The sequence below is a fragment of the Cynocephalus volans genome, chromosome 13, assembly GCF_027409185.1.
Source record: "Cynocephalus volans isolate mCynVol1 chromosome 13, mCynVol1.pri, whole genome shotgun sequence".
In the NCBI taxonomy this organism is placed as follows: Eukaryota; Metazoa; Chordata; class Mammalia; order Dermoptera; family Cynocephalidae; genus Cynocephalus; species Cynocephalus volans.
In genome coordinates, this window is record NC_084472.1 from 84,068,228 (window position 1) to 84,082,440 (window position 14,213).

A 14,213-nucleotide genomic window follows, 5' to 3' on the forward strand; every position below is an offset into this window, starting at 1 on the left:
TAAATAAATAAATACAATAGCTAATAAATGGATAACAATTTATATGGGATTTAGGAAAGGAGTATTTAAAAGACTGTTGGGGAATGGTGCTTTTTTCAAATGCTCTTTTCAAATAAAGAGGATGTAAACGTCACATTTCTAAGTTCTTTTATTGTATTAAATTCCACAGAACTTCTATGATTATGCTGAAATAAAGGTTTAACTCTTTCAACCACACAACTTACTGAGAAAAAATTTAAATTTTAAATCTACTGCTGTCAAATTTCAGTATCACTTGAATTCGTATTCTTCTAGACTTCCTATGTGAATATTTGGGAATTGATTAAAAAAGAGTTGGGGGTGAGCATATTTGAAGGTTTAGATTTATTCATTAATTCAACAAATCTTTACTGAGTGTTTATTACATGCTACACCCTGTCCTAGATGTTGAAGAAAACAAAGCCACTTTCTTTCATGAAATTTATCTTATAATGGAGATTCTTCCTTGCTAGAAGAATTATTTCTTCCTCTTCTTTCTGAAGACCCTTTAAAAACCTTTCCTAAAGAAACAGCCTTGCCAGAGGAAAGCAGTATTACTCAATCTCGACCCTCATTGTCTCACATTTCTCCTGTCCAAACTAGATTAGAACATGCTTTGCAGACAATTGACAAGTCAAGCCTGAGAGCAGAAGACTTACGTGTTAGGACTACAAACTTGTTCTAAATTTTAAAGTTTATAAAAAAATCAGGAGAAATGTATCTGTGAATAATTTCTGAAAACTGTAGAAAGTTAGGGCTGAAAATAATCTTAGTTTGGCTTAAATTTGAGTATGAGTGCATTTGCCAGATACCCTGCACTCAGCGTGCTAGGTCAAGCAGATGGGAGTGTTTATAATCATCCTTCTGGATTAGTCTGCAGATTTAAATTCTGTAGTAGGCCTTGAAAATCAAATTTGGTATTCCAGAGATTTCTGATTATAATGTAATTAAAAAATTAAAAATATAGAGAAATAAAAAATTTGAGCAGATTTCTCAGGCGTAAGGCACTCTTTTTTCCTAAACTATATCCTCCGAAGAACTCAGAGGTCAACTCATTTACCAAGTCATTAAGAAATTCACCGGTGATTGACCTTCATAGTCTTTAAAAAGTGGTTGTAAATTAATTGTTCTCTGCAGAGAAACACTTTAGTTAAATGGTCTTTCTGATCTCAGTTGGAATCCAGGATTCCCAGAATAGAAAAGTTTGTGAAAGTATTTTGGTAAGCATCACTGTCATGTTGTGTAAATCTCGAGTTTTTCATATGGAATGGCTGCCATATTTATTTTCAGAGTAACTATGTACTAGAAAACCAAAATTATCAGATATTAACTTCACAGGAAATATTAGAAACTGGCTCTGAGCTCATCAGAGAAACTGAACACCTCTGAGGTCCACTCCTCAGAGTTTACTTTGTCAACTGATACATATTTTTCCCAGTGAGTCTTTTAATCTAACCTAAAATTATTTTTCTGATCTTTCAATATATATTTGTAACAGCACCTGGCAGAACTCTCATATCAGCTTTAAACCTTATGTGATCATTAGTGCATGAGGGGCCAAATTGAAACATCTTTCTCTCAAAATAATAAATCAAAGACAACAATACATCACTTGGAGAATCACAGAGATTAGAGGCACTATCAAACATGTAAAATATGACCCTGTTTTTACTCTGAAGAAGTAAGTTGGCTTTGAGAGAAAGACAGTAAAGTAACATAAGCTTTATTAATTGGCAATTCCAAATTCAGTGATCATTTTCCCTGATGTGTCCTCTTTACTTGAGAAAATCAATACAGCCCTAGAATTTGACAAACGATCATTAAACAGTCAAATGTGGATTTTCTCCCCTACTTCAATAGCTGAACAACACCAGAAGCAGAAGGCAGAGATAACAGTGTGTGCTCATTCTATCACATTGGATTTTATCCACCCCTTGGCTCCATGTTGCCAACTAGAACAAAAGGGCCTTTATTCAATATCCCACAGGGAATTATGTAATGCATTTTTTAATATTTCGCTGCTTATAGGGTTTAAAGAACAAAGTGTATCAGGTACAATATACACTGTTAATATCTGTTTAAGGCATGTGGTAAAAGATTAATTTCATAAAAATTAGGTCTTTGCTATTTCAGTAAAATTTCTGTTGGTCCAGCATTCTAGCTCACAACAAATAACCATTTGCAAAATGAATGAAGAGGCATAGTTTTTTTTTTTTTTTTGCAGTAATCTTTAAAACCACAAAAATCATATTTGGTGTGCTGATATGACCATTTTTCATGGAATGGAAGCAAAGCAAGGAAGGCTTTTTAGATGGCCACACTGCATTTGAAAGCAGCTTGTTCTTCAGCACTCTTATGACCCAGAGGAGATATATTGCCTCTGCTGCTCTTGGTGAACAAATAGCGTTGTCTGGCAACCAAGACATCGTCAACTGGAAGTGACATAGACGAGTATGACAGTGGTCCTAAACAAGTCCTAAAGGCACAGATAATCTCATGAGCAGTTTACTACTCTTACAGCAGCCTTACATTAGTTGCACTACACGCTTTCCTCAATCCACACCCATGGCCTCCTGAGCTATTCCCTATGACTAATATCTCTACTTCTCAGTTGACTGAGAAGATAAAAAATTCAAGCTGGATGATAGGTAGCTCTAAAAATTTAAGATAACACTAACCCAAAGTGACAGCTATGACATTATCACCCTGTCAGGAATGGTCTACAAAGACAGTGAAGCAGGGAAGTCATTGCAGAACTAAATTTTACGTAACTTATGGTGTTTAATTTCTCAGAAAATTATCGTCGATCTAAGGTAAAGGTCTACTTTGATTCACGGCAATAACTAAAGTTGCAGCTCAATGCTCAGGGACTCGGTGGAACAGGACTTGGAAGACTGGTGGGAAAGAAGTTTGGAGCAAGGGTACAAATTTGTCCATAGGCAAAGGATAATTGTGTATCACATGAGTCTTCCTCAAAAGGCCTTCATGTTCGTGGAGTCTCTAAGTAATGAGGGAGAAGATGTTCTACCCTGGGAATGTCACTAGGCCTCTTTCTACAATCACTCTCCCACCTTACCTCTCCTCCGTCATTTCTTAAATCAATTCATTGACAAAAACAATAATTTTCTCATGATGGAATAAAGCAAGGAAGCACTAACATGGATTTACTCTCAACAAAAGTGATTCGGATATGCTGTTGTTGAACGAACCAGAATATTAAACAACTTCATTCTCGAGCCTGATATCTTGCAATACCTTCTCACAGCAAACCAAGCACATAATAGCAGGTTGATTATGTTTGAAATAGTCATTATGTTTTCTTATTTGAAAAGACATTTATTTAGGATTTTTATTTTCCCTATTTACTGCCAGTCCCAGCATATTTGGACTTTTTTACTACCTTACACACCATCATGAGTAGCCCTATAATGGCAATACTTTTATGCAAATAATACACTGTACAAACATATACTTAAAAGAATTGGTAGAGATGCATGGCATTTATTGGTGGCATGACTATAAATTCATGTCTCCCTGGGGTTATCCTGGATTAGATCAATTTGTGTGGTATATTTATTAATAACCTCATGTCTCTCTCAAAATCCTCAAAAGTGTTTCTATTTCTATGACATAAATTTTTAAAATTGCACTTCCTTCATCGGGTTTATCATGATCCCCATTACGTTGGAACAATAGTTCTTATAATATTGAATGACATATTAAAAATTTAGTAATCAATTTATTAATATTTAGGGGTTAATTTGAGGACCTGTAGGCAATGTATGATAGTGTTTCCTCTCACTTAGTCAGAAGGTAGAGTTTTAAAGAGACAAACAACAAAACTAGATCTTTCACTATAACATCTGATGATTCTCTAGAGAAAAAACTCTCTGCTTTCTTTTCTCCCCACCACCCCTGGCTTACTGGGATCATCTGGCTTAGAATTTTCAATATCCACCAGAGAAATACTTCACTGGTATAAATACTTATTGGTATACTTCGTTGAAAATACACATAATGATTTCTTTAATAGGAAAATGAGTTTTTAAATGAACTAGCAAGCAACAGAAAAAGTTCTCTTAGTGAGTGAGGTGACTAATCTTAACTATCAGTGTTAATGGGGTTACTGATAACTTTAGGTTAAGAGGAAAATGGCTAAAATCTAGAGAATTCTCTTGACACCCCATAATAATTCCACTGAGGAGAATCAAAACACGAGGGGTCAGATCACTCAGGAATTAAATTTTGGTTTATGCCACTAGTAATAATCTACTGAATCTGAATATATTCCAGAATGATTTTTTAGAAATCCTGAAGCAGAATAGATGTCTATAATTCACTTTAGCTAATTAAATTACTCTTCTGATATTGATGAGGAGGGCGATGATGATAGATATTTATCCATCTATCATGTTCCAAGTACATTTCATATATAACTAATTAAATCCTGCATTCAAAGGTAGATATTTTTATAAAGATATATATTTTTAGGATGTGTAAATCTTAAAGTTGATTTATATAACCTCCCTGAAATATGTCTTTTTCTGCTATGTGATAGAACAAGTGTTCCTGTAGAAGTGACATAGAGTTTTTCAAGACTGGAGAGGACTGAAGGTGGAGTTAGGAGAGACTGAATTCTAATTGAGCACTCTCAATCTTTTTGCCCAAAGCCAACCACATTGAAATCTCCAAACACGGTGTCATTGCTCTCATACTTTTTTTCTAATTTCCCTTTAGCTTTTCAATCCTACAACTTAAAGATTGGAATCAAGAAAGCTATTGATTGCTTAGCAACTATCAATATCATTATTATATTTAAATATAAATTTTGGTGAAAAATTTAGGTTGGCCATCTGAAGATCTTCATAATAATTTAATCAATATCTTTGAAGTTGAGATGAATAAGGAAATTATTTGCTAAAATTTATCAGGTGTAGAAGAAAAATGTCAGCTATTTGAAAATATAACACTAGTCTCTGGTGATTTGTATCCATCTGTGTTCACTGATTTCTGATTTTTATACTGGTCAGAACTCTGAGTGAGGGCTGAGAGTAGAAGGCAGGCTTCCTATCTGCAAACACCAACTTCCAGCAGATGTTGTAAAAAAGCCTTTACTGATTTGTCCTACAGTCAGCTGGGCAATTGTTTCAGTTTGATTCTATGTGAAATCCAATATATCCATTTTAGTCTGACTGACAGACATGGATTTTTCTACTGATGAACTTTTCTCTACCATTCTAAACGCAAGCCTGATGGTCTGAAAATATTTTTTTCTTTCTTTCTCTAAAACTTGAAAGCAGCAATGGCTAGTGAACACTTATGTAAGACTCAAGGTGTTTGCATTCTTACCTAAATTTGGAGTCATAGGAAAAATATATATTCTATGCATATAAATCAACTTAAATCATTTTATTTTACAAAGGCTTGCCCATAGAAGCATCATAATGAGCAAGATCCAAGTGAAAAAATGGAGTGATTTGTTTGAAGTTGTATAATATACTAAATATAAAGAAGTTACATGTAAATAAATAATAGATATACTGCCTAATAAAATTCACACAAGTAATCTCAACATTTGAAATTTCTTAAAAATTAATTACTGTTTTCTTTCTGTTCTTTAATATAAAGAACTTTTATTTGACCTGAGCTTTGTCAGAAGTTATTAATTTGTGCTTCCCTAAAGTAAATATAACATAAAGTAAAATACAGTTTGATAATACTGAAAAGAAAAACTAGTAGAAATTAACTTTTAACATAAACACTAAAGTTGTACTTAAGTATAGTCATCAATATACTTAACCTAAAATCATTTTTATGAATACAGCCAGCTTTGATACACTTTTAAATTTACTTTTAAACATCCCTGGGAGACTTTCTCTTTACAATAACCTTTGATGACAAATCTTCATCATCACTGGAATATAGAAAGATTAATTTTTTTAATTGAGTAATCTAGGTGAATGATACCAATTTTATCAAAACTGGACGTAACATAAAGTAATAGGATCAATTATCCATGTATGTCATAAAATGATGATCCTGAATGAGTTTCAAAATGAAGATGACACATTTGCCAAAAAAAGTTTGTCTTATTCTTCCAAGAGGAATAATTTGAAGGGCCCACTTACTTAAACATATACATTTTGGTATGCTTATACATTAATCTATTAATATAAACTCAAATTTCTCAAATATGAGGAATGGTCATTAGTGGAATACTTACTTCCAAACTCCAGCAATTTCTCACGAGAACATTTATTTAAAATCTGATTTTTTATTTCATCCAGGAAACTGGCTGATATTTTAGTTAGAATATCTGTACAAAAGGACTGTCACTTTGCTCACTTTGTGACAGAGTAATGCAACCAACAGGGTCCTGATAGAAAAACAATATACTAAAAGTGATTAAAATTAGTTTATAAAAATTTTACAGAGATAAGGGAAACCAACAAAGGATGATGAAGCATGTCAGTGCTAGCAATAAGGGGATGCTATGCCTGAAAGAGAAAGGTATGGGAGCGTAGTAGTTTGCTCAGGCTGCCATAGCAGATTAGGCAGACTGAGTAGCTGAAAGAACAGAAATTTTCTAATGATGTTGGAGGCTAGAAGTCCAAGATCAAGGTGTTGGCAAGGTTAGTTTCATTTTGATTTCTCTCTTCTTGTCTTGTAGATGGCTGTCTTCTTCCAGAATGTTCACATGGTCTTTTCTTTGTGTGTGTCTGTGTCCTAATCTCCTCTTATAAGGAGGCCAGTCCTGCTGGATTAGGGCCCAGCCCAGTGACCTCGTTTAACCTTAACTACCTCTTTAAAGATCTTCTTTCCAAATACAATCACATTCTGAGGTTGTGGGAGTTAGGACTCAGAATTTGGGAGGGATGCAACTCAGTGCATAGCAGGGAGTAAATGCTGGAAGCAATAAGAGAGTAGCTGTGGAAGAACAAACCCAGTCAGCACAGGCTTACCTCTTTTCCTATTGTCATTTTTCTGAATGAAAAACTCTTACATCCAACACAGGAAAACCACAAATTTGCATTATCCACTTCATTATTAAGGATGGTTTTAATTCAGTTATATTACCACCTGAAAATAAATGTAAGCTTCAAATAATATATATGGGAGGAGAGGAACTAGAAAAAGAAAATCTGAGTCACATGAAACAAAACTTCTAGAGTAACACCTTTGAAATTGTCATGAGACTTGAGCTGTCAAACATAGCTTCCTTCCTACCGCGGTCTTTTCATTTTGTTCCCACTATGTCTGCAGCATGTTGGTTCGATGGAGGTATGGTGCAGTCATGGAAATCATCGTTTTTTCATGTTTTGAATCCTTGATGACCTGTGATTATTGAGTTCCTAAAGTTTTCTTTTTATACATATATGGATATATATTTTGGAATAATTTTAGCTTTACATAAACGTTTTTCAGATAGTACAAAGAATACCAATGTATACTTTACCTATTTTCCTCTAACATTAGCATCTTGCAGACCTTGGAACATTTGTCAAAACTAAAAATTAATGTTGGTGCATTTGTATTAACTAAACTTGATGTTTCATTTGGATCTCAAAAGTTTTTCTACTAATGTTCCTTTCTGTTCCAGAATTCAATCAGAAATGCCTCATTGCAGTTAGCTGCCATGTGTCTTAAGAGTCTTTACTGTTCATTGACAGTTTTAAGGACTTTCCTTGCTTTGTTGTGACTAAAAGTTTTAAAGAATTATGGAAAGTTCCTCAAAATGGGGCATATATATTTTTTCTCATTATTATACTAAGCTATGGATTTTTGAGGAAAAATATAAGAGGCCTATAAAGTACCATTCTTGCTATACTATATCAGAGACTAGATGGCATTCACTTTACTTATCACTGAGGCGGTCAACCTTGATAACTTGATTAACCCAGTGTTCGCCAGGGTTTTCCATTGTGAGAAATCTGTATTTTCCCATTTCTATGCTCCATTCTTTGGAAGTAAGTCATTAGTTCCAGCACATTCTTAGGAAGGTGCAAATAAGCTCCAACTCTTCAAGTGGGGGGAAACACATCAGTGTATCATTTGGAAATTTTCAGTAAAGAAGGTTTTCTCATCTTCTCCATTTGTTTATATATTATAAATCATTTATTTCTGTCAAAATGGACTGATGAATATTTATTTTACATTTTAGAGTACAATCTAATATTACATGTTCTATTGTGTTGCTTAAATTATTACAACTTTGGCTGTTCTGTGTTCTTTCAAGTTGACTCCTGTATCACTTAGATGAATCTCCATTGTTTTGTTTTTTGAATACCGTCTTCCTTTGTAGTACTGAATGATGCTCCAGGTTCATCTTGTATTTTCCTTATCCTGGCTCTAGAATCAGCCATTTCTCAAAGGATCCTTGGTTCCTTTCAATGGATAGTGGTATATAGAAACCAGAATCTGGGTTCTGTGTATGCTCACTGCTACTGGGGTCTCACTGGTTCTGAGGGTCTCAACACAGAGAGCTAAATTTACATACACACACATATATATAATTGTTTCTGTATACATCTTTCTCTAGCTCTCTGTTTCATAGTGTGCATGTGTATGTGTTTAAACGAGTTCACACTGATGTCCCAACTCTAATTCAATACCACAAGTTTCATTTGTCTTTCACATAGCTGTTTGTAATTCCTTCTCTGAGATTGAGAAAACTGATATCATTTTCTACCATAAACTTACTTGTTTTTCAACCTAACCATAGAGGTAAATTATTTCACAATTGTGAATTCATATTATTTTGAGAAACAAAATTATAAATAGCACTATGATACCTAGGTACAGAATTGTTTTGTTTTGTTTTTGTTTTAAATCCTTAGACTTAGAGTTTCTAGTCAAAATATTGTTTTCTAAAGTAATTTAGGTCAGCTTGCTTTTTTATTCCACCATTTCAGTGAGGTTTGTTGTGAATTTGTAGTAGTACTAGTATTAGATTTTTAAATATATATGCATTAAATTTTGCCTTTCTGTGGATATTGGCAAATTCATAATGTATTTATCATACCAGTAACACGTAGACTATTCCATCACCCTAAAATGTCCTCTGCGCCCATCTTTGCAGTCAACCACTTAATGTTCCACCAACCCCTAGCAATTACATTCTGCTTTTTATGCCTTGAGTTTTGCCATTTGAAGAATTTCATATAAATTGAATTATACAGAAGCTCCAGTGGTGCAATCGGTTAGCGCGCGGTACTTATAAATTGAATTATACAATATGTGGTTTTTAAATTTTGCTTTTTTTTTTCACCTAGTAAAATGCCTTTAAGTTTCATTCATTCTGTTGCATGACTCAATAGCTCATCTCTTTTTTCACTGAATAGTATTTCATGGTATGGTTTGTTTATCCATTTATCTGTTGAACGTTGTAGTTTTTCAAAGATGAGCAATTTAAAAAGCAGTAACTTGTGTTTCACTTTTGAGAGAGACATACTCCTGACAGGACTTACCAGATGTGAGAGTCCATGTCATGTAAGCAGAGCATTCAGTACAGACCCCCAAAGCATCATAACTTAGTAGAAAAGATAAATATATTATAGAGTAATGGCTACTGCAAGCCTTCTTTACAAAGCTAAAAAAATTGATTAATACAAACACCCAGAAATGACAGACATAATGAACTACCACAAAAGGAATTTAAGATAGCTATTATAAATATTTTCAATATATTCAAATATTCAACATGTTCTTCACAGAGAGAACTATATATTTTAAATAGAGAACCAAATGAGAGTTTTAGAGATAAAACTGACAATATCTGAAATAATATCACTGAATGAGATTGAGAACAATTGTAGACTAAGGCAGAATAAATTAGGAAACTTGCAGACTTGCGATAGAAACTAGTAAAACTTTAGTACAGAAAAAAAATATGTTGTTAAAAAAGCAGTGCCTCAGTGATTTGTAGAAAAGCAGTGACCATACATGTAGCTGATATCCCAGAAAAATTGACACAAGAGAGAAGCCGAAAACAGTATTTCCGTGTAATGGCCAAATTCTTTCTAAATGTAGTTAAAAGTATGAACCAAGAACTGAAAAAACTAAAAAAGAAAAGAAACAAAACAAAGTAAAACAGAAAATCCTTCAAGCAAGATAAACACAGGAGAAACAGAATATTATGATGGGGTGGCACATCAAAACCATGTCACTAAAAAGAGTGACAAAGAAATCATCTTAAAAGCAGCCAGAGATATCTAAATGTTCACAGAGGAATCAAGATTTCTGAAGACTGGTGACTATTAGGAAAATATTAGAGATTTTTTTCATACTTAAAAAGAAAATTGAATTTTCGAAGCAAAAAATACCAGCACTTGTAAGGCAGCGTTCAGAATATATATGAAATAAAATGTGTGATAACAATAACGGAAAGACTGGAAGGAGAAAATGGATACATACTATGCAAGGTTCTTATACTATACGTGAAGTAATATAGCATCACTTGAATGTAGAACAGAGTTCCCCAAAATGGCCTAGTGACCTTTTGAACCAAGTAGTTCTTTTTGGTGGTAGAGGGAGCTGTACTGAATACTGAAGGAAATTTAGCTGCGTCATTGGCTTCTACCAACTACATGCCAGTAGCACCTCATTCTCCAGGTTGTGACAACCAAAAACATCCCCAGACAGTTCCAAATGTCCTGTTTTCGAGAAAAGCTGACCTACTAGTAATATTATACTCAACAATGAATAATGAATGTCTGCCCTTACTTTAGGAAACAAAACAAGGATGTCTGTTTTTATCGATACCTTTCTATATTTGACCAGAGTTCCAGCCATTGCAATGAGGGGAGGATTAAAAAACAAAACAAAACAAAAAACAGATATCCAGAATGGAAATGAAGAAGTAACAATATCTTATTTGCAAGATGACATGATTGTCTGTGTAGAAGATATGACAAATCTTCAAAATAACTACGAGAACTAATGAGTGAGCTTAGTAAGTTTGCAAATTACAAGATCAATATAAAGAAACAATTAAATTTTCATATACTACTTATCAGATTAAAATAAAAATACCACTGGGCCGACCCTGTGGCTCACTCGAGAAGAGTGCGGTGCTCCCGCTGCGAGTTCGGATCCTATATAGGGATGGCCAGTGAGCTCACTGGCTGATCGCAATGCGGACAACACCACGCCAAGGGTTGCGTTCCCCTTACCGGTCACAAATAAATAAATAAATAAATAAATAATAAAAAATTAAAATACCACTTACAAAAGAAACATAAATATATTAAATATTTTAAGGTAATTCTGACAAAACATGTGCAAGACCTTTTCAGAAACTAAAAATCATTTCTGTAAGAAATTAAAAGTCAATATAGAGAAATTATTGTTTCATGTGGTTGAGAAACTCATTGCTAAGATGCCAATTCTTCCAAAATCCCAGCAGGCATTTTTTTGTTGTTGTTGTTGTTGTTGCAGAAATAAGCAAGCTCTTTTTAAAATTTATTTTGAAATATAAAAGACCAAAACATCCAAACAACTTTGAGATAGAACGAAGTTGGTAGGATAACACTACCTGATTTCAAAATGTACTACAAAGCTGTGGTAATTAAGACAGTATATTATTGGCTTAAATACAAATAGATCAGTGGAGTAGAATCATAATTCCATAAAAAGATCCATACATATAAGGACAACTGATTTTAGACAAAAATACAAAGACAATTCAATAGAAAATGAGTAGTCTTTTCAAGAAATTATGCTCTGGTAATTAGTTATCCATATAAAATATAACTTTAATTCACACCTCACACCACAGACAACATAGACTCAAAATGTACCAAAGTCCTAAAACTATAAAACTTGTAAAAAATATTTGTGACTTTGAGTTAAGTGAGATTTCTTATAAATGACGCCAAAAACATGAGCACATAAAAGGAAAAAAAATGATAAATTTATCTTCAACAAAATTAAAAATGCGTGCTCTTTAAAAATCGCTGTTAAGGGAATAAAAAGACAAGTCAAAGGCTAGGAGAGTCCAAAGCTTGTATCAGATAAAGAGCTTGTATTTAGAATATATAAATGCTTCCAAAACTCAATTTTGAGGGAAAAAAAACAACCTTATAGTATTGTGAAAATGATTTGATAAGACTTTTCATCAATTATATAGTAAAAAAATAGAAACGTGAAAGATGTTAAACCTGATCAGTTTTTAAGTCAATGAAAATTAAGATGACAGTGAAAAACACTAAACTACTATTAGAATGGTTAAGATTTAAAAGACTGGCGATGTCAGGTTTTAGAGATGATGTTAAGAAACTTGCACTCCCACATAGTGCTGATAGAAATACAAAATGAAGCATTCCTCTTGAAAAAAGTTTTTCAGTTTCTTAAAAAGTTAAGCTTTTACCCTTCATGTGATCCAGTCATTCTACTCCTAAGTATTTAGCCAAAATAAAAGAAAGCATATGTCCACACAAATACTTGAACACAGGTGTCTATAGCAACTTTATTTGTAATAGCTCCAAACTGGAAATAACCCAAGAGTTCATCAACTGGTGGTTGCACACAAAAAATATGATATATCCATACAATGGCATATTGCAGAGCAATAAATTTACTGGAATATTGATACATGCAACAAAATGAATAAATCTCAAACTAAGTATGCTGAGTAAAAGATGGCTGACATGAGTACATGACAGATGACGATATATGATTCCACTTATAGCATCAATAGAGAGAGAGATAAAGGCATAAAAATTTTTTTAAAAATTAAAAACCTCTAGAACACACAAGCTAATTCATGGGACACAAAAGTTGATCAAAAGGTTTCCAGGCTGAGAAGAAGCAGAGACTGGATAAATTGATATGTTATAATGAGTGGAAACTCTTTGCAGCAATAGATATACTCACTCTTGATTGTGGTGATGCTCTCATGGGTGTATATGTACATCAAAATATCAATTGTACACTTTAAATATATGCTATTTATTTTTTGTCAGGTATGCCTATATAAAGCTAACAACATTAAAATGTATTAACCTAAATGTAAAACCTAAAATATGAAAATTATGCAAGCAAGCAGAACATCTTTGTAATGTCTATTAGGCAAAAATTTTTTAGATGTGACACCAAAGTAAAATTCATAAAAGACGTATTGATAAGTAGAACGTCATCAAAAGTAAGCATTTTTTCCCCTTGAAACATAATATGAAGTGAATAAAAAGACAAAGCACATACTGGGAGAAATATTTGCAAATGATATATCTGATTAAAAAAAATCTTTTCCAAAGACCTGTATGCAAGATATAAAAATACCTCTCAAAATTCAATAATAAAGAAACGAGTAACTCAATTTTGAAATGGACAAGGATTTGAACAGAGAATTCCTCTGTTCAATATAGATGTTATATAATTTCAGATAAGAATATACAATTTTGATCAACATTACTAACCAATGGGGAAATACAAATTAAAACCACAACAGATGTGTATCAGACACACCTATTAGAACATATAAAGGTAAAAAGATTGACCATAGCAATTGCTGGTGTTTATGGAAAAAGAAGAATTATCATACAAGGCTGTTGGGAATGAAAAGTGTTGCAATCATTTTGAAAAACAGCTTCATAAAAAATTATACATACACTTATCATTTGTCCTAGCCATTACACAGTTAGATATTTACCCAAGATAAATGAAACCATACCTCCATACAGAGACTTTGGTGTAAATGTTCTTACAGTTTTGTTGTAATAAGAAAAATGTGGAAACTGCTTGAATATCGATCACCAGATAGACAAAAAAGTTGTGATATACACATACAACAGAATGTTACTTGGCAATCAAGGAATGACCTATTGATTGCATACAGCAACAGGGGTGGACCTCAAAATATTTTTGCTGCATGAAAGAAGTCAGACAATAAAGAATATGTATTTTCTGATTACATTTATATATAATTCTATAAAATGCACCTTTGCCTTTGGTGACAGAAAACAGAATAGTATTTGCCTGAGGACAGAGGTATGATGAAAACAGTGTGTGGGAGGGAAGAGTTACAGTGTTCCATGGGGAAACCTTTGGGGGTGATTGATATGCCCATTATTTTAACTGCAGCAATGGTTTTATTCATCTACACATGTATGAAAACATACCAAACAACATTTAGAATATGTGCTGCTTTAGGGCCGAGCCCGTGGCGCACTCGGGAGAGTGCCGCACTGGGAGCGCAG